This window comes from Bufo gargarizans, chromosome 1, assembly GCF_014858855.1.
Source record: "Bufo gargarizans isolate SCDJY-AF-19 chromosome 1, ASM1485885v1, whole genome shotgun sequence".
Lineage (NCBI taxonomy): Eukaryota > Metazoa > Chordata > Amphibia > Anura > Bufonidae > Bufo > Bufo gargarizans.
In genome coordinates, this window is record NC_058080.1 from 74,778,997 (window position 1) to 74,799,242 (window position 20,246).

Genomic DNA, 20,246 nt, shown 5'->3' on the forward strand with positions numbered 1-20,246 from the left:
TGCTCCTGTTCTCTTGGTCCTCAATCATGAGGAAGGTATTATTAAGAGAGGAGACCTGCGCTTCCATAGCTGTTATTAAATCGGCGCTGTGGGACGCAGCTTGTTCTTGTCGGGTCTCTAGTTGTTCGACGCGATTTCCCAGGGCGCGCATATCATGCCTGAGTTCACGTACCCCCTGAAACAGAGGGGCTAGAGCTTGGGATAATGTCTCTTTGAAGAAGGCTTTGGTGAGTGTGTCGCTGTCTTTCTGAGATGGTTCCTCTTCAGGGGTATCCATATAATCAGCCTCTCCTTCCTCCTGATCTGATTCCCGCTCTGCTTCTTTTTCCATGCGGCGGGCCGCCATCTTAGCTGCACGGGCAGGGGACAGTGCCGACTTCTTGCTGAAGAATCTGTCCATGTCTCCCTGGTTTTTCTTATATCTTGGAGTGTCAGGGGCATCTCTGGATCTATCTCTACCAATTTTGCCCATTTCGGATCCGATTGGGGTGTGCAAAAGCTGTGTAATGTGGGTTAGATGGGAGAGAGCTCCTGCTCAAGCCTCCGTCTTGTTCAGCGGTTAGGCTCCGCCCCACATGTTTCAAACTTTGAAGTTCTTGAATGCCAGCATTTCTAAACTACTGGCCTATGAAATGCTGTCATTTAGGCTGGTGGACACAGACAGCTTCAAACAGCTCTTGTCGCTTGCTGTCCCACAGTATGTTGTTCCCAGCCGCCACTACTTCTCCAAGAGAGCCGTGCCTTCCCTGCACAACCAAGTATCCGATAAAATCAAGTGTGCACTGCGCAACGCCATCTTTGGCAAGGTCCACCTAACCACAGATACTTGGACCAGTAAGCACGGCCAGGGACACTATATCTCCCTAACTGCACACTGGATAAATTTAGTGGTGGCTGGGCCCCAGGCGGAGAGCTGTTTGGCGCACGTCCTTCCGCCGCCAAGGATCGCAGGGCAACATTCTTTGCCTCCTGTTGCCTCCTCCTCCTACTCGGCTTCCTCCTCCTCTTCTTCCACCTGCTCATCCAGTCAGCCACACACCTTCACCACCAACTTCAGCACAGCCTGGGGTAAACGTCAGCAGGCCATTCTGAAACTCATATGTTTGGGGGACAGGCTCCACACCGCACAGGAGTTGTGGCGGGGTATAGAACAACAGACCGACAAGTGGTTGCTGCCGGTGAGCCTCAAGCCCGGCCTGGTGGTGTGCGATAATGGGCGAAATCTTGTTGCAGCTCTGGGACTAGCCGGTTTGACGCACATCCCTTGCCTGGCGCATGTGCTGAATTTGGTGGTGCAGAAGATCATTCACAACTACCCCGACATGTCAGAGCTGCTGCATAAAGTGCGGGCCGTCTGTTCGCGCTTCCGGCGTTCACATCCTGGCGTTGCTCGCCTGTCTGCACTACAGCATAACTTCGGCCTTCCCGCTCACCGCCTCATATGCGACGTGCCCACCAGGTGGAACTCCACCTTGCACATGCTGGACAGACTGTGCGAGCAGCAGCAGGCCATAGTGGAGTTTCAGCTGCAGCACGCACGGCTCAGTCGCATTGCGGAACAGCACCACTTCACCACCAATGACTGGGCCTCCATGCGAGACCTGTGTGCCCTGTTGCGCTGTTTCGAGTACTCCACCAACATGGCCAGTGGCAATGACGCCGTTATCAGCGTTACAATACCACTTCTATGTCTCCTTGAGAAAACACTTAGGGCGATGATGGAAGAGGAGGTGGCCCAGGAGGAGGAGGAGGAGGAAGAGGGGTCATTTTTAGCACTTTCAGGCCAGTCTCTTCGAAGTGACTCAGAGGGAGGTTTTTTGCAACAGCAGAGGCCAGGTACGGGCCCACTACTGGAGGACGAGGAGGACGAGGATGAGGAGGAGGTGGAGGAGGATGAGGATGAAGCATGGTCACAGCGGGGTGGCACCCAACGCAGCTCGAGGCCATCACTGGTGCGTGGCTGGGGGGAAACGCAGGGCGATGACGATACGCCTCCCACAGAGGACAGCTTGTCCTTACCTCTAGGCAGCCTGGCACACATGAGCGACTACATGCTGCAGAGCCTGCGCAACGACAGCAGAGTTGCCCACATTTTAACGTGTGCGGACTACTGGGTTGCCACCCTGCTGGATCCACGGTACAAAGACAATGTGCCCACCTTACTTCCTGCACTGGAGCGTGATAGAAGGATGCGCAAGTACAAGCGCACGTTGGTAGACGTGCTACTGATAGCATTCCCAAATGTCACAGGGGAACAAGTGGAAGCCCAAGGCGAAGGCAGAGGAGGAGCAAGAGGTCGCCAACGCAGCTGTGTCACGGCCAGCTCCTCTGATGGCAGGGTTAGCATGGCAGAGATGTGGAAAAGTTTTGTCAACACGCCACAGCTAAGTGCACCACCACCTGATACGGAACGTGTTAGCAGGGGGCAACATTTCACTAACATGGTGGAACAGTACGTGTGCACACCCCTCCACGTACTGACTGATGGTTCGGCCCCATTCAACTTCTGGGTCTCTAAATTGTCCACGTGGCCAGAGCTAGCCTTTTATGCCTTGGAGGTGCTGGCCTGCCCGGCGGCCAGCGTTTTGTCTGAACGTGTATTCAGCACGGCAGGGGGCGTCATTACAGACAGACGCAGCCGCCTGTCTACAGCCAATGTGGACAAGCTGACGTTCATAAAAATAAACCATGCATGGATCCCACAGGACCTGTCCATCCCTTGTGCAGATTAGACATTAGCTACCTCCCCTTAACCATATATTATTGTACTCCAGGGCACTTCCTCATTCAATCCTATTTTTATTTTCATTTTATCATTATATTGCAGGGCAACCCAAAGTTGAATGACCCACTCCTCTGTCTGGGTGCTGGGGCCTAAAAATATCTGACAGTGACCTGTTCCAGTGTTGGGTGACGTGAAGCATGATTCTCTGCTATGACATGAATACTGATTCTCTGCTGAGTCGCTGACATGAAGCCTGAATCTCTGTTATGGGACCTCTCTCCTCTGCCTGGGTGTCGGGGCCTAAATATATGACAATGGACTGTTCCAGTGGTGGGTGACGTGAAGCCTGATTCTCTGCTATGACATGAAGACTGATTCTCTGCTTACATGAAGCCTGAATCTCTGTTATGGGACCTCTCTCCTCTGCCTGGGTGCCGGGGCCTAAATATCTGACAATGGACTGTTCCAGTGTTGGGTGACGTGAAGCTTGATTCTCTGCTATGACATGAAGACTGATTCTCTCCTGAGTCGCTGACATGGAGCCTGAATCTCTGTTATGGGACCTCTCTCCTCTGTCTGGGTGCCGGGGCCTAAATTATATGACAATGGACTGTTCCAGTGTTGGGTGATGTGAAACATGATTCTCTGCTATGACATGAAGACTGATTCTCTGCTGAGTCGCTGACATGAAGCCTGAATCTCTGTTATGGGACCGCTCTCCTCTGTCTGGGTGCCGGGGCCTAAATTATATGACAATGGACTGTTCCAATGTTGGGTGACGTGAAGCATGATTCTCTGCTATGACATGAAGACTGATTCTCTGCTGACATGAGGCCTGAATCTCTGTTATGGGACCTCTCTCCTCTGCCTGGATGCCGAGGCCTAAATATCTGACAATGGACTGTTCCAGTGTTGGGTGACGTGAAGCATGATTCTCTGCTATGACATGAAGACTGATTCTCTGCTAACATGAAGCCTGAATCTCTGTTATGGGACCTCTCTCCTCTGTCTGGGTGCCGGGGCCTAAATTATATGACAATGGACTGTTCCAGTGTTGGGTGATGTGAAACATGATTCTCTGCTATGACATGAAGACTGATTCTCTGCTGAGTCGCTGACATGAAGCCTGAATCTCTGTTATGGGACCGCTCTCCTCTGTCTGGGTGCCGGGGCCTAAATTATATGACAATGGACTGTTCCAATGTTGGGTGACGTGAAGCATGATTCTCTGCTATGACATGAAGACTGATTCTCTGCTGACATGAGGCCTGAATCTCTGTTATGGGACCTCTCTCCTCTGCCTGGATGCCGAGGCCTAAATATCTGACAATGGACTGTTCCAGTGTTGGGTGACGTGAAGCATGATTCTCTGCTATGACATAAAAACTGATTCTCTGCTGACATGAAGCCTGAATCTCTGTTATGGGACCTCTCTCCTCTGCCTGGGTGCCAGGGCCTAAATATCTGACAATGGACTGTTCCAGTGTTGGGTGACGTGAAGCCTGATTCTCTGCTATGACATGAAGACTGATTCTCTGCTGACATGAAGCCAGATTCTCTGCTATGGGACCTCTCTCCAATTGATATTGGTTAATTTTTATTTATTTTATTTTTATTCATTTTCCTATCCACATTTGTTTGCATGGAATTTAACTTCATTTTGCTGCCTTTTGCAGCCCTCTAGCCCTTTCCTGGGCTATTTTACAGCCTTTTTAGTGCTGAAACGTTCGGGTCCCCATTGACTTCAATGGGGTTCGGGTTCGGGACGAAGTTCGGGTCGGGTTCGGATCCTGAACCCGAACATTTCCGGGAAGTTCGGCCGAACTTCTTAAACCCGAACATCCAGGTGTTCGTCAACTCTATTCGTGAATTTTTCACATAATATTTGCAATAGATTTGCGAATTCTAGAATTCGTGATCTTCAGTAATTCTTTTCACGATTGTGCAAATCGGCACTAATGATGCGCATATTTTTTGCGCAATACATGCAACTTCACATTTTATCAGGTCAGAGTAGATATTACTAATTGGTGCACTATGTATTGTTGGGACATCACAGCACAATGGGCCAGATTTATCATTACACTTACATCTTACTCCACTTCTACATATGTCCAAAGTCACTTTTGGCTAAATCAGAATTATTAATGGTCCGTTAATTCTGTGTTAAATGTGATTTGATGGTAGCAGTTTATTCTTCAGTAAGCGGTTTTACAAAAGTCGCACGTCTGTACGAAAAAGTTGCATGTTCTATTAAAAAGTCGCATAAGATAAGCATGGTCCTCACTGGAGTGAAATTGTGCAATTTTTTGCAACTTTTTAAATTGTCCTAATAGTAAATCTGTCTAGAGATTCATTTACTTAAGAAAACACGCCCACTTTCAGAAAACTGGCGAGCATAGCGCATAGCCAATAAAAGTCGCACATTTTGGCGCAGTTTTAGCGATTGCGCAAAAATTATAGACTTTTTCACGCCATTATTTTGACTTGAGCTAATGATAAATCTGGCCCTATGTCTGTATGTATGTATGGACAGCAGAACCTATCAGCTACACTATATCAGGATATAACTACACTGACTATCTCCCACTAACTATCTGTATTATATATATGAGCTAACTAACTAATGTAATTGGATAAGGAATAGGATCCAGATAAAAGCACAGAGCACAGCAATGTCTCTGCTCTCTCTTTTTCTCAGAACTGCAAAAAAACTGAAGAAAATGGCTGCTGGGGAGTTTCTTATATAGTAAAGGGGTAGGCAACTTTCCTATTGGTTGCTAGGGATGTTGCTAAGCCCTGACAAAGATATTGAAGCCTTCTCATTGGTCCACAAGCAAAAAGGGAGGTTACTGATGAAAAAAAATCTAGAATATTCACAATTATAAATATATAGCACTATATTCTACATCTTTGCGAATTCTCGAAGTGCCGATATTCGCGATAAAAACTTAAAAAAATAAATTTGTGTCTGTTAATTGGTTTAATTAAGGCTGATGTTGTTTTCTTTCACTTTTCAAGGGTTTCCTTCATAAATAGTTTTTTTGTGGTGTTACTGGCTACACTCACAACATGCTATGTTTTTGCCATTGCAAACGCAATAAAAAATGCCATTATATATACATAGTAACATAGTATATAAGGCTGAAAAAAGACATCTGTCCATTCAGTTCAGCCTGTTCCAGAGGGAGGCAAAAACAAACAAACTGTGAGGTAGACGCCAATTTTCCCCACTTAAGGGGGAAAAAAATCCTTCCCGACTCCAATCAGGCAATCAGAATAACTCCCTGGTAGAGATGTCGCGAACATAAAATTTTCCATTCGCGAACGGCGAACGCAAATTTTTGCAAATGATCGCTAACCGGGCGAACCGCCATTGACTTCAATAGGCAGGTGAATTTTAAAAACCACAGGGACTCTTTCTGGCCACAATAGTGATGGAAAGGTTGTTTGAAGGGAACTAACACTCCTCTTCTTCAGACTCCTCTCTCTGCGTTGCCTCTATCTGCGTTATTATAAGGTGTGTTAAGTAGTACTATTCCTATCAGTTTAATCCCTGTTGCGTGTTACGTTTATGGAATCGATTTTAGGAACCGGGAGATGGAAAAAGTTGCTTGGTCGGTCCTCCTACTTCCAATTTGGGGCACTGCGTGAACAATCGAATGTGTCACCAGATATGAGTGGTGTGTTAAGTATTACTATTCCTATCAGTTTAATCCCTGTTACGTCCCCTATGAGGGGACATGTATATGGAATCGATTTTAGGAACCGGGAGATGGAAAAAGATGCTTTAATCAGTTTAATCCCTGTTACGTCCCGTATCAGGGGACGTGTATGGAATAGATTTTAGACAACCACAAAGAGTTGTCAATAGTTGACATACTCATGACATAAATTGTATTCCTCTATGCGTCAATCTTGGTGTAGTGATGACTGTGCTCGTGCGCACGTTTGGGAGATTGCAGACGATGTTTTTTTTTCAAAGCCTATGGTCGTGCTGAGGTAGTTCAGTGACAGTTAAGTGACCCAGAAAACAATGATTCTGCAGTGTGGGCCCATTGTTGGCCTAGTAGGCTTTAATGATCACCTTAGATGATCACAAAGAAAATTAATGTTTTTTCTATGCAAAATTATCCAGCCGATCGCTTTTGGTCTGTTCACAATGAAGCAAAGACCTTATCATCTGCGGTGTGCCAACATTGCCATTGCCAACACACTCATAGAGGTGGTTGCTTCATTGTGATACGCAAGCCCCTTCACCGCAACAAGGTAACGATCACGAAGGGGAATTGACACAGGTATGTGCCTTTTTTTTTGTTCGGTTTTTGAAGCCACAGTGCAGCACCAGAGGCCAGAAAAATTAGGCATGTACACATGTCTGAAAAATCAGGTATTGTTGCAGCCGCTGCTGTAGCAGCAGCAGCAGAAAGTGCCCTAAAACATTGCGGCTTGAACCCTAGTTGGTGGCGGATAAGTCACGCAAGTCATCCGGCATTTAGAGATAAAATACAGCAGAGTGTGGACCATTTTTAGCCCAAGGCAGCTCATCTCAGTCATCAAGCCTTTTTGAGTCTAATGTATCGCCCACTGTCAGTCCCTTCGGGATCCATCCCTCATTCATCTTAATAAAAGTGAGGTAATCTAGACTTTTTTGACCTAGGCGACTTCTCTTCTCAGTGTCAATACCTCCTTCTGCACTGAAGGTCCTTTCTGACAGGACACTTGAAGCGGGGCAGGCCAGAAGTTCTATCGCAAATTGGGATAGCTCAGGCCCCAGGTCAAGCCTGCACACCCAGTAGTCAAGGGGTTCATCGCTCCTCAGAGTGTTGATATCTGGAGTTAAGGCGAGGTAGTCTGCTACCTGCCGGTCAAGTCGTTCTCTGAGGGTAGACCCCGAAGGGCTGTGGCGACGCGTAGGATTTAAAAAGCTCTGCATGTCCTCCATCAAAAACACGTCTGTAAAGCGTCCTGTCCTTGCCGGCGTGGTTGGGGTAGGAGGAGGATTACTTTCACCTCTTCCCCTGTTAGATTCCTGTTGTGCTGTGACATTACCCTAATACGCTGTGTAAAGCATACTTTTTAATTTATTTTGGAACTGCTGCATCCTTTCCGACTTCCGGTAATTCTGTAACATTTCAGGCACTTTCTGCTTATACCGGGGGTCTAGTAGCGTGGCCACCCAGTACAGGTCGTTCTCCTTCAGCCTTTTTATACGAGGGTCCCTCAACAGGCACGACAGCATGAAAGACCCCATTTGCACAAGGTTGGATGCCGAGCTCCTCATGTCCCGTTCCTCGTCCTCACTGATCTCCCACGTACAACACCATGGGTACCAGATAGGTGACAATGAGCACCCTGGGATGCCTGCTGTGGTTGGTCTTCCTCCTCCTCAAAGCCACATTCCTCCTCAGACTCCTCTTCCAGCTTTGCCGCAGGTCCAGCAAGCGATGCTGATAAGGCTGTTTCTGGTGGTGATGATGGTGACCACAACTCTTCCTCTTCACGCTCATCTACGGCCTGATCCAGCACTCTTCGCAGGGCACGCTCCAGGAAGAAAACAAATAGGATGATGTCACTGATGGTGCCTTCGGTGCAACTGACTAGGTTTGTCACCTCCTCAAAAGGACGCATGAGCCTACAGGCATTGCACATGAGTGTCCAGTAACGTGGCAAACAAATTCCCAGCTCCGCAGAGGCTGTCCTAGCACCCCGGTCATACAAATACTCTTTGACGGCTTTTTCTTGTTGGAGCAGGCGGTCGAACATTAGGAGTGTTGAATTCCAACGTGTCGGGCTGTCGCAAATCAATCGCCTCACTGGCATGTTGTTTCGTCGCTGAATGTCTGAAATGTGCACCATGGCCGTGTAGGAATGCCTGAAATGGCCACACACCTTCCTGGCCTGCTTGAGGACGTCCTGTAAGCCTGGGTACTCATGCACAAAGCGTTGTACGATGAGATTACACACATGTGCCATGCACGGCACATGTGTCAATTTGCCCAAATTCAATGCCGCCAACAAATTGCTTCCGTTGTCACACACCACTTTTCCGATCTCCAGTTGGTGCGGAGTCAGCCACTGATCCACCTGTGCATTCAGGGCGGACAGGAGTGATGGTCAGGTGTGACTCTGCTTTCAGGCAAGTCAACCCCAAGACGGCGTGACACTGTCGTATCCGGGATGTGGAATAGCCCCTAGGGAGCTGGGGGGGGGGGGTGCCGTTCATGTGGAGCAAGACGCAGCAGCAGAAGAGGACTCAGTCGAGGAGGTTATGGAAGAGGATGGAGTAGGAGGAGTAGAGGAGGTGGCAGCAGGCCTGCCTGCAAGTCGTGGCGGTGTCACCAACTCCTCTGCAGAGCCACGCATTACATGCTTGGCAGCCGTGAGCAGGCCTCAGATTCCACCAGCTTGTATGGTAAAAGCTGGTGGGCTAAGAGTTCAGACAAGCCAGCTGTCAGACGCCGGGCAAGGGGGTGACTTTGTGACATTGGCTTTTTACGCTTAAACATGTCCTTGACAGACACCTGACTGTGAGCAGATGAGCAGGAACTGCTCAAGGCGAGAGGCGGAGTGGCGGGTGATTGAGATGGGGCAAGGAGGACAGCAGTGGTTGACGTGGCTGAAGATGCTGGACCAGGAGGAGGATGGTGGCTTCGAGTTTGTGTGCTGCTTTTACTCATGTGTTGATCCCATAGGCGTTTGTGATGTGAGATCATGTGCCTTCGCAAAGCAGTAGTACCTAGGTGGGTGTTGGACTTTCCACGAATCATTTTTTTTTGGGCACAGGTTGCAAATGGCATCGCTGTTATCAGAGGCAGACACACAAAAAAAATGCCACACTGCTGAGCTTTGCAATGACGGCATTCTGGTGGTGGCAAGATCATGCGTTGATTGGCGTGCTGTCTGGCTGACCACGGGTGCTGATACATGCTGTCTGACTGTGCCACTAGCTCCTTGCGACGACCTTCCCCTGCTTTCAACTCGTCTCCTCCTCCTCTCTGTCTCCCCATCTGAACTTTCCCCCCTGTTCTTCTTCTCTTCGAGCGGGCACCCACGTGACATCCATGGACACATCGTCATCATCAACCGCTTCACTTGTATCTGACAACTCAGCAAAGGAAGAGCAGCGGGTACAACATCATCATCATCACACCGTACGTCCATCTGTGTAATGCTGCCTGACTGAGACATATCCCTGTTATATACATCCTCTTGCAATAATGGTTGCTCATCACTCATTTCTTCCAAATGATGTGTAAATAGCTCCTCTGACAGATCAAGTGAAGCGGCTGTGGTGCTACTGTTGGTGGTGGCGGCAGGCGGGCGAGTGGTAACTTGAGAGGTGCCCAAAGCTGAGCTGGAGGAGGATGGTGCATCAAGATTCCGAGCGGAAGCTGTAGAAGATTGGGTGTCCTGTGTTAGCCAGTCAACTATATCCTCAGAACTTTTCGAGTTCAGGGTACGTGGCCTCTGAACACTGGGCATTAGTCTAGGGCCAAAGGGAATCACAGCACCACGACCACGACGGCCCCTGCAGGGTGGCCTGCCTCTGCCTGTCATTTTTTTTTGATTAGTTAAGATGTACTATGCGTGCAAGCTACTGTGACACAAGATATGAGTTGCGCTGAAGTGACACTATTGACTTGCAGCTGGGCCTTAAACACACAAACACGTGTGTGCAACTGTCTGCTATTTATTCAGTCACAATTGTTGTTTTTCTTTAAATGGAATCGAATGTGACACCAGATATGAATGGCGCTGAAGTGACACTATGCACTGCACTGGGCCTTAAACACACAAACACGTGTGTGCAACTGACTGCTAGTTATTCAGTCAAAATTGTTGCTTTTCTTTAAATGGAATCGAAAGTGACACCAGATATGAATGACGCTGAAGTGACACTATGCACTGGCACTGGGCCTTAGACACACAAACACGTGTGTGCAACTGACTGCTAGTTATTCAGTCAAAATTGTTGTTTTTCTTTAAATGGAATCGAATGTGACACCAGATATGAGTTGTGCTGGTGACACTATGCACTTGCAGGGCTGTGAGCCTGACGCACATGCTGGCAGGCAGGCAACTGCAATTTCATTACACAGGAAAAAAATTAAAAAAAAAGCAGACTGATGTTCTAGCCCTAAAAAGGGCTTTTTTGGGTGCTGTCCTTACAGCAGAGATCAGATGAGTCCTTCAGGACTGTAGTGGACATTGAATACACTAGCCTAGCTATCGATTTCCCTATTAAATCAGCAGCAGCTACACTGTCCCTCCTCTCACTAAGAATGCAGCTTCCGAATGAATCTAAAATGGATGCTGTCCTGGAGGTGGGAGGTAGTGGGAGGGAGGGTCTGCTGCTGATTGGCTGGAATGTGTCTGCTGACTGTGAGGTACAGGGTCAAAGTTTATTCAATGATGATGTATAGGGGGCGGACCGAACATCGCATATGTTCGCCCGCTGCGGCGAACGCGAACAAGCTATGTTCGCCTGCGACATCGTTCGGGACATCTCTACTCCCTGGATCAACGACCCCTCTCTAGTAGCTATATCCTGTAATATTATTACGCTCCAGAAATACATCCAGGCCCCTCTTGAATTCCTTTATTGTACTCACCATCACCACCTCCTCAGGCAGAGAGCTCCATAGTCTCACTGCTCTTACCGTAAAGAACCCTCTTCTATGTTTGTGTACAAACCTTCTTTCCTCCAGACGCAGAGGATGTCCCCTCGTCACATTCACAGTCCTGGGGATAAATAGATGATGGGAGAGATCTCTGTACTGACCCCTGATATATTTATACATAGTAATTAGATCTCACCTCATCGTCGTCTTTTTTTTAAAGGGAATAACCCTAATTTTGATAATATTTCAGGGTACTGTAGTCCCCCCATTCCAGTTATTACTTTAGTTTCCCTCCTCTGAACCCTCTCCAGCTCTTCTATGTCTGCCTTGTTCACAGGAGCTTAGAACTGTACACAGTACTCCATGTGTGGTCTGACCAGTGATTTGTACTGTAAAGTGGTAGGACTATGTTCTCATAACGGGCATCTATGCCCCTTTTGATGCAACCCATTATCTTATTGGCCTTTGCAGCAGATGCCTGACACTGGTTTCTACAGCTTAGTTTTCCAAAATTCCTAGGTTCTTTTCCAGGTGAGGGTTACCCAGTTTTTTACCATTTAGTATGTACGGGTGACTTGCATTATTTCTTTCCATGGGCATAACCTTACATTCGTCAGTGTTAATTTTTATATCATATAATTTTTTTAATAAAATCCTCCAAAAGTGAAGAAAAACACCTAAACATAGCACTGTTAGTGATGAGCGGGAGGTGCCATATTCGATTTCGCAATATTTTGCGAATATTCAATTGACTATTCGTCTTATATTTGTTAAAATTTAATATTCGTCATTATTCTATTTATTGCGAATAATATGCGATTTAATTATTTTCTTTTAACTGTATAAGGCAACTTTCCTATTGCTTGGCTATGGCTATGGCTAATATGTGTATTTTACAAATATTCGCAATATTGCTATATATTCTTGTTTTAGAATATGACGAATATTCTAAAAAACTAAGTTATAGCAATATAGCGAATATTCGTAAAATACACATATAGACTAGTGATGAGCGGGAGGTGCCATATTCGATTTCGCGATATTTCGCGAATATTCGAATGAATATTCGTGTTATATTCGTCTAAATCGAATATTCGTAATTATTCCAATTATCGCAAATAATATACGATTTTTTTTTTCGCGTATTGCGATTATTTATCTTGATAGTATAAGGCAACGTTCCTATGCTAATTGACTATGGCTAGGCTAATATGTGTATTTTACGAAATTTCGTGATTTGCTCTAACTTCGTCTCTTAGAATATTACGAATATTCTAAAAGACGAAGTTAGAGCAATATTACGAAATTTCGTAAAATACACATATAGATTGTAATTTAGCTAATATAGTGCTATAATCCCTTTTTTTTCCTCTAATTTTTTTTTGCCTCTTCTGAACTTAAGTTTTGTAAAATATGTACACTATTAAAAAATTTTACTATAGCAGTATATTAGCTTAAATACAATCTATGTGTATTTTACGAAATTTCGTAATATTGCTCTAACTTCGTCTTTTAGAATATTCGTAATATTCTAAAAGACGAAGTTAGAGCAATATTAAGAACATTTGCAAAAGCCGAAATTGCGATGCGAGTAATATAACACGAAATAATCGCATGAAGATTTCAACTTAGCACTGCTATATTCCATATTCTAGCCTAGTATGGAATATAGCAGTGCTAACTTAGCACAGCTATATTCCATATTAGGCTAGAATATGGAATATAGCAGTGCTAAATTGAAATCTTCATGCGATTATTTCGTGTTATATTACTCGCATCGCAATTTGCAAAATTTCGTAAAATACACATATAGATTAGATTGTAATTTAGCTAATATGGAATATAGCAGTAAGTTGAAAACGCCACTGACTGGAGCAGCCAGGAAGCCAGGAATCCAAAGGACAGGTAAGAACAACTTTAGAGAAGTGGGAAAGAATAAAATATAATAATAAAAAAAAAAAAACGAATATTCAAATTCGCGAATATATAGAACGATATTCTAAATATTCGCGAAATCTCGAAATTGCGATATTCGAGAAAAAAATTCGCAATTCGAATATTCGCGCTCAACACTAATATAGACTGCAATTTAGCTAATATAGTGCTATAGTATTTTTTTATAGTCTAATTTTTTGTCTCTTCTGAAGTTCAGATTTGGAAAAAATTTGCACTATTAAAAAATTACTATAGCACTATATTAGCTAAATTGCAGTCTTTATGTGTATTTCACAAATATTCGCTATATTGCTATAACTTCGCGTTTTAGAATATGCCGAATATGACAAAAATTCTAAAAAACAAAGTTATAGCAATATGGCGAATATATTCATTATTTAGAATATTTTTCTTTTCTTTTTTCAATGTGTACTGTTATTCCACTTCGCATACTCCTCCCCGACAAGTGTCCCTGTCACGATAGGAACACCTGTGGGTTAGAATATACCATCAGATCTGAGTTTTCACAATCTCATGGAAAACTCAGATCCGATGGTATTTTGTAACCCACAGTTGTTCCCATGGTGACGGGGACGGTTGACGGGGAGGAGTATGCGAACAACTGTACAGATTGGGAAAAAAAATTGAATATTCTAAATAACTAATATATTCACTATATTGCTATATATTTGTTTTTTAGAATATTCAGCATTTTATTTTCCATATGAAAACATGATTCCTTCCTGCTGAAGTTGCTTGTGGGCCAATGACTCATTGACCCAAAAGAAAGAAGCAGGGAGGAATCATGTTTTCAGATGTAAAAAAATGGCGAATATTCGATATAAAGATTATATAGCACTATTTTTGAAATATTTGCAAATTAGCGAAGTTGCGATATTCGCGATTAATATTCGCTATTCGAATATTCGTTCTCAACACTAAGCACTGTGTGTTGGATATTTATCTTTCCCTACTGACTTTAAGCTTGACTTTTGCTAAACATTTGAGCCCCTATTTAAAAAAATAATAATAAAATGTTAAAAAAACTAAAAATCCATATTGCATTAAATCCATATCCATATTGCACTAAAATGGGACTCCTAGAGGGAGATCAGTACATTTGAATTTATACAGCTACCATAGAACTCAATCTGAGCTGTATAAACATCAATTCAGTGAGCTCCCTCTAGATTTACTTGACTATGACTGGAAACGGTGAAAGCAGCTCAGTGTTGGACCACCCATCAACCTCCATAGGCACCCCAACAGTGGTGTGGTCTGCCTCCATGCAAGGTACACCAACTGTTAGGGGGCTAAAACATTAGGTAGCCAAATGCATAGGCTTAACTATTTGGTACATGCTAGGGACTAATACATAATGCACACAAAGCATGAAGTTGTCAGGTAAAGACTGGTTAAGGGAAATAGAAAACATTCACTTATTAAATCATAGCTCCTTTAGCTTATTTAGGAGCTTTTTGCCAAACTTTAAAAAAGGCTGTTCGGGATCATAAAAATAGTGTGAGTCACTCCCCTCCCTGGCCTGTGTCTGCTATTGCAGTTCATCCCCGTTCACCCAGTGAAAAGATGTAATAGCAGATTCAACCCATGGACAGGACAGGACTGGAGACATTTCTGGAAAAAGCACACCTTTATGTTTAACATTAGTCCAGCAAAGATAATACGGGGGTACCACATAGGATGTTAATATACTAGAACAAAGAGGTACATTATTAAAAGGGTTATCCAGGATTTTAACCCCTTAAGGACCCTGCAATATTTCACCTTAAGGACCAGGCCATTTTTTGCAAATCTGACTCGTGTCACTTTATGTGCTGATAACTTTAAAGGGAGTATGTCACCTATTTGACAAGTTTCAAACAGATGACATTTTTCAGTGGGGCACAAAGACATGACACAGATGTTACCCGTGGTTAGTTCTTCTGATGCTTCAAATCGCCCAAAAATATCGTTTTTATCATATGCTAATGAGCCGTCGCAAGTGCCCAGGGGCGGAGAGTTTCAATTTCTGTACTTTTATAATAGATAGTAATACCTTCAAAAATATTTATTACTTTACATTCCCCATATGTCTACTTCATGTTTGAATCATTTTGTGAATGTCATTTTCTTTTTTGGGGACGTTAGAAAGCTTAGAAGTTTAGAAGCAAATCATGAAATTTTTCAGAAAATTTCCAAAACCCACTTTTAAGGACCAGTTCAGGTCTGAAGTCACTTTGTGAGGCTTACATAATAGAAACCACCCAAAATTGACCCTATTTTAGAAACTGCACCCCTCAAGGTATTCAAAACTGATTTTACAAACTTTGTTAACCCTTTAGCTGTTCCCCAAGAATTAATGGAAAATGGAGATGAAATTTCAGAAATTTTGGCAGATTTCCCATTTTAATCCATTTTTTTCCGCTAACAAAACAAGGGTTAACAGCCAAGCAAAACTCATTATTTATTGTCCTGATTTACAGAAACACCCCATATGTGCTCATAAACCGCTGTGCGGGCACACAGCAGGGCGCAGAAGCAAAGGAACGCCATATGGTTTTTTGAAGGCAGATTTCACTGGGATAATTTTAAGCTGCCATGTCACATTTGAAGACCCCTGATGCACCCCTAGAGTAGAAACTCAAAAAAAGTGACCCCATTTTGGAAACAATGGGATAAGGTAGCAGTTTTGTTGGTACTATTTTAGGGTACATATAATTTTTGGTTGCTCTATATAAAAATTTTTGTGAGGCTATGTAACAAAAAATAGCTTTTTTGGCACCGTTTTTATTTTTTGTTATTTACAACTTTTATCTGACAGGTTAGTTCATGTGCTATTTTTATAGAGCAGGTTGTTATTGTCACGGTGGGGAATGGGGGAAACCCCCCACCATACAATGTAAGAAGGACAATGGTAGCAACTAGGCCAGGACGCTGGGATCAGGGAGCAGGTCACCTCCTATTGCATCCCTAATCCTCTCCCTAACTCCTAACCGTATGAGCAGACCCTGATGGTGGGACGGCTCATACCCTGGATACCTAATATCCTGGGTCGCCCTGGAAATCCCTCACTTAGGAGCAGGGGAGAGACAACCTGTTCATCCACAACACGGAGGAACAGGAGTCTCTAAAGGCCTAAGAGGCAGGGAAAGGGAAACACATACAGCTAAGGAGATGGCAGGTAAGCAAAACCAATAACACACTTACCAGTCACAGACACACAGACTGGGACTCGTGCACAAGTGCTGATGTCCACACCAACATTAAAGGACACAGAACACACCACAAATAACACAGGAACCCAGGACTCCATAGCTGCAATAACATGAAAAAGGGGAATGTCTAGTAAACATGACACCAACCACCAGACATGTAACACCAAGCTAGACATATAAACACCCTGAACATAACCCACTTCATACAAATAGGGACAGGGGAGAGGGGAGACAAGGAGACACCGAGATGACATTGAACATCTATGACCACAAGGGTGGCCCTCACTGGAAAGATGGTAAAGCCAGGAGCAGTGAACCACCAGCACACACCAAGCCTGGAGGAACACTCAGCTACAGGCTTCCAGCAGAGACTAAATAGCCCAAGCAGCCACACCCACAAACACACAACCCAGTGTTCACAAAAACACTAGGAAGGGAGTTAACCCTTCCAACACCAGACAGAGTAAGGAAGCCACTTAAAGGGGAAGTGCACACACAAGAAAACTAAGCCACACGTTACCACCGGCAACAGCATGCGTGGCAACTATGTCACGGCAATCACCCAAAAGGCCGAGACACTGCCACCTCATGCTCTAACAGGAACACGTTGTCGCGGGCAACCGCAAGTGTGGCAACAGTGTCACAGTGTTGACCATAGGCCGTGACAATACCAAATATGACTTTTTTTGTTTGTTTGTTTTAGTTTTACATAATAAAGCATTTTTGAAAACAAATATTTTTTTGTGTCTTAACATTCTAAAGGCCGTAGTTTTTTTTATTTTTTGGGCAACTGTCTTATGTAGGAGCTCATTTTTTTCAGTATGAGATAACAGTTTGATTGGTACTATTTAAGGGTGCATATAACTTTTATCTCTTGGTATTACACTTTTTGTGATGTAAGGTGACAAAAAATTGCTTTATTGACACACTTTTTATTTCATTTTTTTTACGGTCTTCCCCTGAGATGTTAGGTCATGTGATATTTTTATACAGCAGGTTCTTAAGGACGATACCTAATATGTCTACTTTTTTATTTAAGTTTTACACAATATCATTTTTGAAACAAAAGAAAATCATTTTAGTGTCTCCATAGTCTGAGAGACATAGTTTTTTTATTTTCTGGATGATTGTCTTAGGTAGAGTATAATTTTTGCCGGATGAGATGACGGTTTGAGTGGTACTATTTTGGTGTGCATATGACTTTTTGATCACTTGCTATTACACTTTTTGTGATGTAAGGTGCTTTTTTTACACACTTTTTTTTTTTACGGTGTTCACCTGAGGGGTTAGGTCATATGGTATTTTTATACAGCAGGTTCTTACGGACGCGGCAATATCTAATATGTATACTTTTTTTATTTAATCTTATTTATTTTTTAAGTTTTACACAATAACAGCATTTTGGAAACAAAAAAAAGATTTTATTAATGTCTCTATATTCTGAGAGCCAGTTTTTTTTTTTTTTTTGGCGATTGTCTTAGGTAGGGGCTCATTTTTACAGGAAGAAGTGACAGTTAGATTGGTACTATTTTGTGGGGCAGACATCTTTTTTATCGCTTGGTGTTGCACTTTTAGTGATGTAAGGTGACAAAAAAATGTTTTTTAGCACAATTTACCTGAGGGGTTAGATCATGTGATATTTTTATAAAGCCGTTCGTTATGGACATGGAAATACCTAATATGTCAACTTTTTTATTTATTTAAGTTTTACACAATAGTGTCTCCAAATTCTGAGAGCCATAGGTTTTTTATGTTTTGGGTAATTGTTTTAAGTAGGGTATCATTATTGCGGGATGAGATGACGGTTTGATTGGCACTATTTTGGGTTGCATATGACTTTTTGATCGCTTGCTATTACACTTTTTGTGATGTAAGGTGACAAAAAATGGCTTTTGAAACCGTTTTTTTTTTTTTTTTTTACGGTGTTCATCTGAGGGGTTAGGTCATGTGATATTTTTTATAGAGCAGATCATTACAGACATGGAAATACCTAATATGTATACTTTTTTATTTATTTAAGTTTTACACAATAATATCATTTTTGAAACAAAACAAAATCATGGTTTAGTGTCTCCATATTCTGAGAGCCATAGTTTTTTTTTATATTTTGGGCAATTGTCTTAGGTAGGGTATCATCTTTTGCTGTATGAGGTGATGGTTAGATTGGTACTATTTTGGGGGGCATACGCCTTTTTGATTGCTTGGTGTTGCACTTTTTGTGATGTAAGGTGACCTAAAAAAATTTTTTTTAGCACAGTTTTATTTATTTTTTTATGGTGTTCACCTGAGGAGTTAGGTCATGTGATATTTTTATAGAACCGGTCGATATGGACGCAGTAATATCTAATATGTATACTTTTCATTTTTGTCCCACTATGGGTCTGATTCACTTTTCAATGCATCACAATTCTACTGTATTGTGATGCATTGGCTGTAAGTGTATTACCAGATCCAGGGGGCTGGATTTCACAGGCTCTCCCGGAAGGCAGCTACGATCCCTAAGGAAGGCATCGGGCTGCCTTCCCTGCCATCGGGTCCCCGTTACAACAACGCGGGGACCCGATGGCCACCCCACACACGTCTGAAGTCCGCACGTGCGGCCGTGCAGAGTCCGCACGTGCTAACCGCGGCCGTGCAGAGGTTAATGCGCTGGCATTGGTGATTTCACTGATGCCGGCGCATGCAGCAGGGGTCCAGCAATCAGTGACTGCCGGACCCCTGCAGCTAATTGGGTGGGTGCATCTCCTGCACACGCCTGATCACCGTGCCGTACATGTACGGCGCTAGTCCTTAATCCACAGACATCTGCGCCGTACAAGTATGGCTTGGGTCCTTAAGGGGCTAAAATTTATTGCCTATCATTAAAATAGGCCATCAATAGTAGATCAGTTGTGGTCTGACCCTAAAAACCACCTTCGATCAGCTGTTTGTGTGGACCACAACATTTAGTGAGTGCTACAACCTCTTCATTGTCTATATTGCTCCATACAATACAACTATACTGATGTCCTATCCTAAGTCTATTCCTTAAAATAAATACTGTACACATCCCAGCTTCTTTTGTAAATTTCAATAGTTTATCCACAATGCCACCTGCATTTATTAGGGTTCTCTAACTTCCCAAAAACATGTTCGATAGCAATAACATTTTTAGGAATAGTTGTCTTCCCTGTGCACTAGGTCTTCTTATGTTATGTCTGAAATCAAATATAGCATAAGACTGAAAGTAAGACCAATGTTGCCCAAGCTGTTAAATTAAAGATTAGCATATTACTGAGTTTGTACTTCCCTCTTTAGGTAGCTGGCAACAGCAGGGAGGAAGTAAAGGGCTACAGTAATTTGTATTCTCCTACTCTGCCCCATATTGAAATTAATTAAGTGTGTAGGCTACAAAATAATGAAGTCACAAAACAGCCTGTAGCATTGTAGATTAAAAACATGAATTAACTTATACTTAGGGCTGTTTCACACGAGCGGATGCCATGCGTGACATCTGCTCCGTGAATGACAGCCAATACCCGATGCGGATAGCAGAAGCACGGAGCATTAACATGACTGATAATGCTCAGTGCCTCTCTGTGACCTCTTTACTACGGAATCACAATGACAACTTTATCTCACTGTGATTTCGTAGTAAAGAGATCACAGAGAGGCACGGAGCATTATCAATCATGTTAATGCTCCGTGCTTCTGCTGTCCGCATCGGGTCTTGGCTGTCATTTACGGAGCGGATGTCACACACGGCAT